This window comes from Electrophorus electricus, unplaced genomic scaffold, assembly GCF_041902795.1.
Source record: "Electrophorus electricus isolate QZ-2024a unplaced genomic scaffold, ASM4190279v1 Scaffold146, whole genome shotgun sequence".
Taxonomy (NCBI): Eukaryota; Metazoa; Chordata; class Actinopteri; order Gymnotiformes; family Gymnotidae; genus Electrophorus; species Electrophorus electricus.
Window position 1 is genome coordinate 87,501 of NW_027658427.1, and position 10,000 is coordinate 97,500.

General features: G+C 52.1%; 1 non-coding gene across 1 annotated transcript in view; it reads right to left on the reverse strand.

Annotated features, from left to right (window-relative positions):
- The window catches only part of LOC145654706 (18S ribosomal RNA), a 1,840-nt gene extending 86 nt beyond the window's left edge, over positions 1 to 1,754 (reverse strand). Inside the window, exon 1 of the ribosomal RNA XR_014120912.1 lies at positions 1 to 1,754. This exon is cut by the window's left edge and continues 86 nt beyond it. This is a non-coding gene — a ribosomal RNA (18S ribosomal RNA).
- Between the last annotated feature and the right edge of the window lie 8,246 nt (positions 1,755 to 10,000).

The following is a 10,000-nucleotide window of genomic DNA, read 5'->3' on the forward strand; positions in this document are numbered from 1 at the left end:
GCTCCGCCAAGGCCCGCGAGGAGCCCCGGCGGGGCCGATCCGAGGACCTCACTAAACCATCCGATCGGTAGTAGCGACGGGCGGTGTGTACAAAGGGCAGGGACTTAATCAACGCGAGCTTATGACCCGCGCTTACTGGGAATTCCTCGTTCATGGGGAATAATTGCAATCCCCAGTCCCCATCACGAATGGGGTTCAGCGGATTACCCGCACCTCTCGGTGTAGGGTAGGCACACGCTGATCCAACCATTGTGGCGCGCGTGCAGCCCCGGACATCTAAGGGCATCACAGACCTGTTATTGCTCCATCTCGCGTGGCTGAACGCCACTTGTCCCTCTAAGAAGTTTGACGCCGACCGCGGAGGGCCGCGTAACTATTTAGCATGCCGGAGTCTCGTTCGTTATCGGAATTAACCAGACAAATCGCTCCACCAACTAAGAACGGCCATGCACCACCACCCACAGAATCGAGAAAGAGCTATCAATCTGTCAATCCTTTCCGTGTCCGGGCCGGGTGAGGTTTCCCGTGTTGAGTCAAATTAAGCCGCAGGCTCCACTCCTGGTGGTGCCCTTCCGTCAATTCCTTTAAGTTTCAGCTTTGCAACCATACTCCCCCCGGAACCCACAGACTCGTGGTTTCCCTCACGCTGCCCGGCGGGTCATGGGAATAACGCCGCCGGATCGCGGGTCGGCATAGTTTACGGTCGGAACTACGACGGTATCCTGATCGTCTTCGAACCTCCGACTTTCGTTCTTGATTAATGAAAACATTCTTGGCAAATGCTTTCGCTTTCGTCCGTCTTGCGCCGGTCCAAGAATTTCACCTCTAGCGGCGCAATACGAATGCCCCCGGCCGTCCCTCTTAATCATGGCCCTGGTTCAGGAAACCCACAAAATAGAACCGGAGTCCTATTCCATTATTCCTAGCTCAGGTATTCAGGCGAGAAGCGGGCCCGCTTTGAACACTCTAATTTTTTCAAAGTAAACGCTCCGAGCCCCGTCCGGACACCCAGCCAAGGGCATCCGGGGGGCACCGGGAGACAGGGTCTGAGACAGGCGGTGGCACGCCTCGCGGCGGACCGCCAGCCCACTCCCGACATCCAACTACGAGCTTTTTAACTGCAGCAACTTTAATATACGCTATTGGAGCTGGAATTACCGCGGCTGCTGGCACCAGACTTGCCCTCCAATGGGTCCTCACCCATGGGTTTAGGATACGCTCATTCCGATTACAGGGCCTCGAAAGAGACCTGTATCGTTATTTTTCGTCACTACCTCCCCGTGTCGGGAATGGGTAATTTGCGCGCCTGCTGCCTTCCTTGGATGTGGTAGCCGTTTCTCAGGCTCCCTCTCCGGAATCGAACCCTGATTCCCCGTTACCCGTGGTCACCATGGTAGCCGACTATGGTACCATCGAAAGTTGATAGGGCAGACATTCGAATGAGACGTCGCCGCCGCGGAGGGCGCGCGATCGGCCCGAGGTTATCTAGAGTCACCAAAGCGGCCGGGGGGCCCGAGCCCCCCGGATGGGTTTTGGGTCTGATAAATGCACGCATCCCCCGAAGGGTCAGCGCTCGTTTGCATGTATTAGCTCTAGAATTACCACAGTTATCCGAGTAACGTGTGGAGCGATCAAAGGAACCATAACTGATTTAATGAGCCATTCGCAGTTTCACTGTACCGGCCGTGTGCACTTAGACCTGCATGGCTTAATCTTTGAGACAAGCATATGTTACTGGCAGGATCAACCAGGTAGTTTGCACCGTGGTCTGGGATGAACCACGAGTGACATCCGCCTCCCCTTCCGGGGGCTAGGAAGCAGCGGGTTGTAAGTGCGTGCGCCGTCAGGTCCAGACGCCATACAGGGCTACCCAGGACAGCTTCCGCGGCCAGTGTAAACGTGCTCGCGCACCGCCCTCTGGCCTTCGGACGCCGACCTCTCACCTTGATGCAAAGCTGTCCCATCCGGTCATGCCCGCACCGTACCCCGTCCACCTCCTCCGGAGGTGCGGACGGCCGACTCCAGGTGCTTTCGGCGTTCCCTCTCTTCACGCCGTTTTGATTTTCGTGGGCCGCTGGTGGGGGGACAAGGGAAAGACCTCGTCGAATTCCCTCCCCCCTAGCCTCGCTCAACCTACGTTTCGTGATGTAACCAAGAAGAGTGATTCGTGGGCCCAGGTAGGTTTGAAGAGGAGGCCAACAAAGCAGGGCACTCCCTTCCTCCCAAACCACAGACACCAGTATAGGACAACTGAGTAGACAGACTGGCCGTCTGAGTCTCCCCCAGAGAGTTCTGGGATGGGTTACAAATAACCCCCACCCCCCATCAGAGGCTTGACCCGCTAGAACCAGGGAGGATCTGTCAAAACCGCTCTCCACATCAGAAGTTCTGGATCAGCCGGGGCTGGTCGGCAGACGTCCACCTAAGGCCGTGGCCTAACCCCGTGTGGGGGGATAGCGCTCGCACCCGTACACGTGGACACCCGCTCGTCAAATGGCTGGCTCCTCACTTACCGTAGGGGGAATGGTTTGCCTACCCCTGGCGGGTCTGGTACTCCACTCTACCAAACAAGGAAGCAACACACCAATAGACCCCTGCAACACCGGGCAGCTTTGGGCAGTGTCACTACACTCCTCCTTGTTCTTCACGTTCCTTCCGTGGTGATTTTTTTTTTTTTTTCGTGGCCATTGCCGTGCATGGCTTCCCCATCGCTTTGCATGCTCTCCATTGCCTCGTGCTGCTTCACCATTGGTCTCACCTGGAGACCGAAGCCGCTCTCCCAGTAACCCGATGGTACCTGGCCAGAAAACCCCGTGCCCGATTTCATCTAGGACAAGGGCCAAACCACAGACCGTGCCCGTCCAGGGTCAACCCCTGGTCGGACAGGCCTGGTGGGTCGATACCATGGATGTGGCAGGCCGACGAGAATCCACTGGTACATTTACAAACACGCCCACCCTGGTGGCATGGCTGTACGACCCATCGTCGAAGCACGCTGCGGCGGACTGAGCCATTGGATCCAGTTGCCTGGGCCCTGGGCGTACACTCAGCCCAACAGACGCACTCGGGTCGGGGAGAGCAAAGCAGACTGTGTGCCTGGATGTGCCCACTTCCATAGGGGAATCGGCATGATGGTTCACTTAACCCGAGGAGGGCTCCCCTCGCGGGATAAGCACCCCCCTCGGGGGATGGGGGGGGGGGGGGCATCCAGAGCACACCACTTTCCGGTAGGGGACAGGCGTTTGATCATGTGTCCGAGGGAGAGCTCCCCTTGCCGGCCGAACACCCCTCGGACTCCCCTTGGGCTTCCAGAGAACGCCACTGGATGAATTTAGTGCTTGGACCCCATTGATTCTCTTTGCTCTCCCATATACCCGACGGGACCTATTTGCAAAACCCCGTGCCAACCAGACCTCCAGGAAGGGGGCTGGCGGCTAACCATGCCCAGCAGGGTGCACCCTGGTCGGACACTTTGGGAGGGTCGAGAGCCTGGAAGTGCCACCCGGGGGAGTAATTCTGATTTCCGTTTTAATGCACTCAGGGACAGCCCGAGGACCTCTGTAGTGCACCTGAGGCGGACTGAGCCGTCGGGTCCAGGGGTCTGGAGTTCGGAACCTCCAGGGTTCACCTGGCTGTTCTCTTAGCCCGGCAGGGTGCACCCTGGTCGGACACTTTGGGAGGGTCGAGAGCCTGGATGTGCCACCCCGACGAGTAATGAGTTTTCCCTTCGTATCTCTTCCGGACCAGGTCCGATTCGCACGAAACTCGCTGGGCATGGCCAGGAGCGCCCCCTGCTGCCCACGCCACCGTCCCCGCGCTTCTACTCCCGAGGGCCGAGGAGACAGCGAAGCGTGGGTCGGGTCGCCTGCTTCCAGGGTCTCCCTGGTACTCTCCAGTCTCCCGAGTCCATCGGGTCCGACCTCGTATTTTTAGCCCAGACGGGGAATGAGAAAGGGGCCCCCGACCGCCCGAGGGCGGGCGCTCGCTTCTCAGCCTAGGAACGTCCGATTCCCACGAAACTTTTACGCCAGACGTTCCTGGCAGCGAGCGCGTTCAAAGGTGACCCGCGCTGCTTCTCTCCTCCCAAGGGCCGAAGAGATATTCGTCTTCAAACCCGACCGGCCCTGTGTTTGCCGCCCCGGCGGTTTTAAAAAATCATAGCGTAAAAACGGTGGGTGCGCTTCGCCTGCCGCTTGGACAGCGTTAAACGGCAGCCCCGGCTCTTTCCAAAGGGCCCTCAACCGACTTTCTGCTCCCAAGGAGCCCAGAGATATGAAACCGATAAATCAAAACCCCGTGCCAACCAGACCTCCAGGAAGGGGGCTGGCGGCTAACCATGCCCGGCAGGGTGCACCCTGGTCGGACGCTTTGGGAGGGTCGAGAGCCTGGATGTGCCACCCCGACGAGTAATGAGTTTTCCCTTCGTATCTCTTCCGGACCAGGTCCGATTCGCACGAAACTCGCTGGGCATGGCCAGGAGCGCCCCCTGCTGCCCAGGCCTGGCTCTGGGCCTGGGCACACTTCATTCACTTTGTACCTTTAAATCATACTACTACTACTACTACTACCACCAGAATTCCAGGGCCAAGAGGTCACACAGTCATACACAGCAAAGTAGCTCTGGGCCTGGGCACACTTCAAGAAGTTTGTCCCTTTATATAAGCCTAGAAATAGACTTCCAGGCCCAAGAGTTCAAACACATTCATGCCCAGCAAAGTAGCTCTGGGCCTGGGCACACTTCAATCACTTTGTGCCTTTAAATCATACTACTACTACCAGACTTCCAGGCCCAAGAGGTCAAACACAGTCATGCCCAGCAAAGTAGCTCTGGGCCTGGGCACACTTCATTCACTTTGTGCCTTTAAATCATACTACTACTACCACCAGAATTCCAGGGCCAAGAGGTCACACAGTCATACACAGCAAAGTAGCTCTGGGCCTGGGCACACTTCAAGAAGTTTGACCCTTTATATAAGCCTAGAAATAGACTTCCAGAGCCAAGAGGTCAAACACAGTCATGCACAGCAAAGTAGCTCTGGGCCTGGGCACACTTCAAGCACTTTGTGCCTTTAAATCATACTACTACTACTACTACTACTACTACTACTACTACTACTACCAGACTTCCAGGCCCAAGAGTTCAAACACATTCATGCCCAGCAAAGTAGCTCTGGGCCTGGGCACACTTCATTCACTTTGTGCCTTTAAATCATACTACTACTACCACCAGACTTCCAGGGCCAAGAGGTCAACCACAGTCATGCACAGCAAAGTAGCTCTGGGCCTGGGCACACTTCAAGATGTTTGACCCTTTATATAAGCCTAGAAATAGACTTCCAGGCCCAAGAGTTCAAACACATTCATGCCCAGCAAAGTAGCTCTGGGCCTGGGCACACTTCAATCACTTTGTGCCTTTAAATCATACTACTACTACCACCAGACTTCCAGGCCCAAGAGGTCAAACACAGTCATGCCCAGCAAAGTAGCTCTGGGCCTGGGCACACTTCAATCACTTTGTGCCTTTAAATCATACTACTACTACCAGACTTCCAGGCCCAAGAGTTCAAACACATTCATGCCCAGCAAAGTAGCTCTGGGCCTGGGCACACTTCAAGATGTTTGACCCTTTATATAAGCCTAGAAATAGACTTCCAGAGCCAAGAGGTCAAACACAGTCATGCCCAGCAAAGTAGCTCTGGGCCTGGGCACACTTCAATCACTTTGTGCCTTTAAATCATACTACTACTACCAGACTTCCAGGCCCAAGAGTTCAAACACATTCATGCCCAGCAAAGTAGCTCTGGGCCTGGGCACACTTCAAGATGTTTGACCCTGTATATAAGCCTAGAAATAGACTTCCAGAGCCAAGAGGTCAAACACAGTCATGCCCAGCAAAGTAGCTCTGGGCCTGGGCACACTTCATTCACTTTGTGCCTTTAAATCATACTACTACTACCAGACTTCCAGGCCCAAGAGTTCAAACACATTCATGCCCAGCAAAGTAGCTCTGGGCCTGGGCACACTTCAATCACTTTGTGCCTTTAAATCATACTACTACTACCAGACTTCCAGGCCCCAGAGGTCAAACACAGTCATGCCCAGCAAAGTAGCTCTGGGCCTGGGCACACTTCAAGAAGTTTGACCCTTTATATAAGCCTAGAAATAGACTTCCAGAGCCAAGAGGTCAAACACAGTCATGCACAGCAAAGTAGCTCTGGGCCTGGGCACACTTCATTCACTTTGTGCCTTTAAATCATACTACTACTACCACCAGACTTCCAGGCCCAAGAGGTCAAACACATTCATGCCCAGCAAAGTAGCTCTGGGCCTGGGCACACTTCAATCACTTTGTGCCTTTAAATCATACTACTACTACCAGACTTCCAGGCCCAAGAGGTCAAACACAGTCATGCCCAGCAAAGTAGCTCTGGGCCTGGGCACACTTCAATCACTTTGTGCCTTTAAATCATACTACTACTACCAGACTTCCAGGCCCAAGAGTTCAAACACATTCATGCCCAGCAAAGTAGCTCTGGGCCTGGGCACACTTCAAGATGTTTGACCCTGTATATAAGCCTAGAAATAGACTTCCAGAGCCAAGAGGTCAAACACAGTCATGCCCAGCAAAGTAGCTCTGGGCCTGGGCACACTTCATTCACTTTGTGCCTTTAAATCATACTACTACTACCAGACTTCCAGGCCCAAGAGTTCAAACACATTCATGCCCAGCAAAGTAGCTCTGGGCCTGGGCACACTTCAATCACTTTGTGCCTTTAAATCATACTACTACTACCAGACTTCCAGGCCCCAGAGGTCAAACACAGTCATGCCCAGCAAAGTAGCTCTGGGCCTGGGCACACTTCAAGAAGTTTGACCCTTTATATAAGCCTAGAAATAGACTTCCAGAGCCAAGAGGTCAAACACAGTCATGCCCAGCAAAGTAGCTCTGGGCCTGGGCACACTTCATTCACTTTGTACCTTTAAATCATACTACTACTACCAGACTTCCAGGCCCAAGACGTCAAACACAGTCATGCCCAGCAAAGTAGCTCTGGGCCTGGGCACACTTCATTCACTTTGTACCTTTAAATCATACTACTACTACTACTACTACTACTACTACTACTACTACTACTACCAGACTTCCAGGCCCAAGAGTTCAAACACATTCATGCCCAGCAAAGTAGCTCTGGGCCTGGGCTCACTTCAATCACTTTGTGCCTTTAAATCATACTACTACTACCAGACTTCCAGGCCCAAGAGTTCAAACACATTCATGCCCAGCAAAGTAGCTCTGGGCCTGGGCACACTTCAAGATGTTTGACCCTTTATATAAGCCTAGAAATAGACTTCCAGGCCCAAGAGGTCAAACACAGTCATGCCCAGCAAAGTAGCTCTGGGCCTGGGCACACTTCATTCACTTTGTACCTTTAAATCATACTACTACTACTACTACTACTACTACTACTACTACTACTACTACTACCAGACTTCCAGGCCCAAGAGGTCAAACACAGTCATGCCCAGCAAAGTAGCTCTGGGCCTGGGCACACTTCATTCACTTTGTGCCTTTAAATCATACTACTACTACCACCAGAATTCCAGGGCCAAGAGGTCACACAGTCATACACAGCAAAGTAGCTCTGGGCCTGGGCACACTTCAAGAAGTTTGACCCTTTATATAAGCCTAGAAATAGACTTCCAGGCCCAAGAGGTCAAACACAGTCATGCCCAGCAAAGTAGCTCTGGGCCTGGGCACACTTCATTCACTTTGTACCTTTAAATCATACTACTACTACTACTACTACTACTACTACTACTACCAGACTTCCAGGCCCAAGAGGTCAAACACAGTCATGCCCAGCAAAGTAGATCTGGGCCTGGGCACACTTCAAGAAGTTTGACCCTTTATATAAGCCTAGAAATAGACTTTCAGGCCCAAGAGGTCAAACACAGTCATGCCCAGCAAAGTAGCTGTGGGCCTGGGCACACTTCATTCACTTTGTACCTTTAAATCATACTACTACTACTACTACTACTACTACTACTACTACTACTACTACTACCAGACTTCCAGGCCCAAGAGTTCAAACACATTCATGCCCAGCAAAGTAGCTCTGGGCCTGGGCACACTTCAAGATGTTTGACCCTTTATATAAGCCTAGAAATAGACTTCCAGAGCCAAGAGGTCAAACACAGTCATGCCCAGCAAAGTAGCTCTGGGCCTGGGCACACTTCAATCACTTTGTGCCTTTAAATCATACTACTACTACCAGACTTCCAGGCCCAAGAGTTCAAACACATTCATGCCCAGCAAAGTAGCTCTGGGCCTGGGCACACTTCAAGATGTTTGACCCTGTATATAAGCCTAGAAATAGACTTCCAGAGCCAAGAGGTCAAACACAGTCATGCCCAGCAAAGTAGCTCTGGGCCTGGGCACACTTCATTCACTTTGTACCTTTAAATCATACTACTACTACTACCAGACTTCCAGGCCCAAGACGTCAAACACAGTCATGCCCAGCAAAGTAGCTCTGGGCCTGGGCACACTTCATTCACTTTGTACCTTTAAATCATACTACTACTACTACTACTACTACTACTACTACTACTACTACTACCAGACTTCCAGGCCCAAGAGTTCAAACACATTCATGCCCAGCAAAGTAGCTCTGGGCCTGGGCACACTTCAATCACTTTGTGCCTTTAAATCATACTACTACTACCACCAGACTTCCAGGCCCAAGAGGTCAAACACAGTCATGCCCAGCAAAGTAGCTCTGGGCCTGGGCACACTTCAATCACTTTGTGCCTTTAAATCATACTACTACTACCAGACTTCCAGGCCCAAGAGTTCAAACACATTCATGCCCAGCAAAGTAGCTCTGGGCCTGGGCACACTTCAATCACTTTGTGCCTTTAAATCATACTACTACTACTACCACCAGACTTCCAGACCCAAGAGGTCAAACACAGTCATGCCCAGCAAAGTAGCTCTGGGCCTGGGCACACTTCAATCACTTTGTGCCTTTAAATCATACTACTACTACCAGACTTCCAGGCCCAAGAGTTCAAACACATTCATGCCCAGCAAAGTAGCTCTGGGCCTGGGCACACTTCAAGATGTTTGACCCTGTATATAAGCCTAGAAATAGACTTCCAGAGCCAAGAGGTCAAACACAGTCATGCACAGCAAAGTAGCTCTGGGCCTGGGCACACTTCATTCACTTTGTGCCTTTAAATCATACTACTACTACCAGACTTCCAGGCCCAAGAGTTCAAACACATTCATGCCCAGCAAAGTAGCTCTGGGCCTGGGCACACTTCAATCACTTTGTGCCTTTAAATCATACTACTACTACCAGACTTCCAGGCCCCAGAGGTCAAACACAGTCATGCCCAGCAAAGTAGCTCTGGGCCTGGGCACACTTCAAGAAGTTTGACCCTTTATATAAGCCTAGAAATAGACTTCCAGAGCCAAGAGGTCAAACACAGTCATGCCCAGCAAAGTAGCTCTGGGCCTGGGCACACTTCATTCACTTTGTACCTTTAAATCATACTACTACTACCAGACTTCCAGGCCCAAGACGTCAAACACAGTCATGCCCAGCAAAGTAGCTCTGGGCCTGGGCACACTTCATTCACTTTGTACCTTTAAATCATACTACTACTACTACTACTACTACTACTACTACTACTACTACTACCAGACTTCCAGGCCCAAGAGTTCAAACACATTCATGCCCAGCAAAGTAGCTCTGGGCCTGGGCACACTTCAATCACTTTGTGCCTTTAAATCATACTACTACTACCACCAGACTTCCAGGCCCAAGAGGTCAAACACAGTCATGCCCAGCAAAGTAGCTCTGGGCCTGGGCACACTTCAATCACTTTGTGCCTTTAAATCATACTACTACTACCAGACTTCCAGGCCCAAGAGTTCAAACACATTCATGCCCAGCAAAGTAGCTCTGGGCCTGGGCACACTTCAATCACTTTG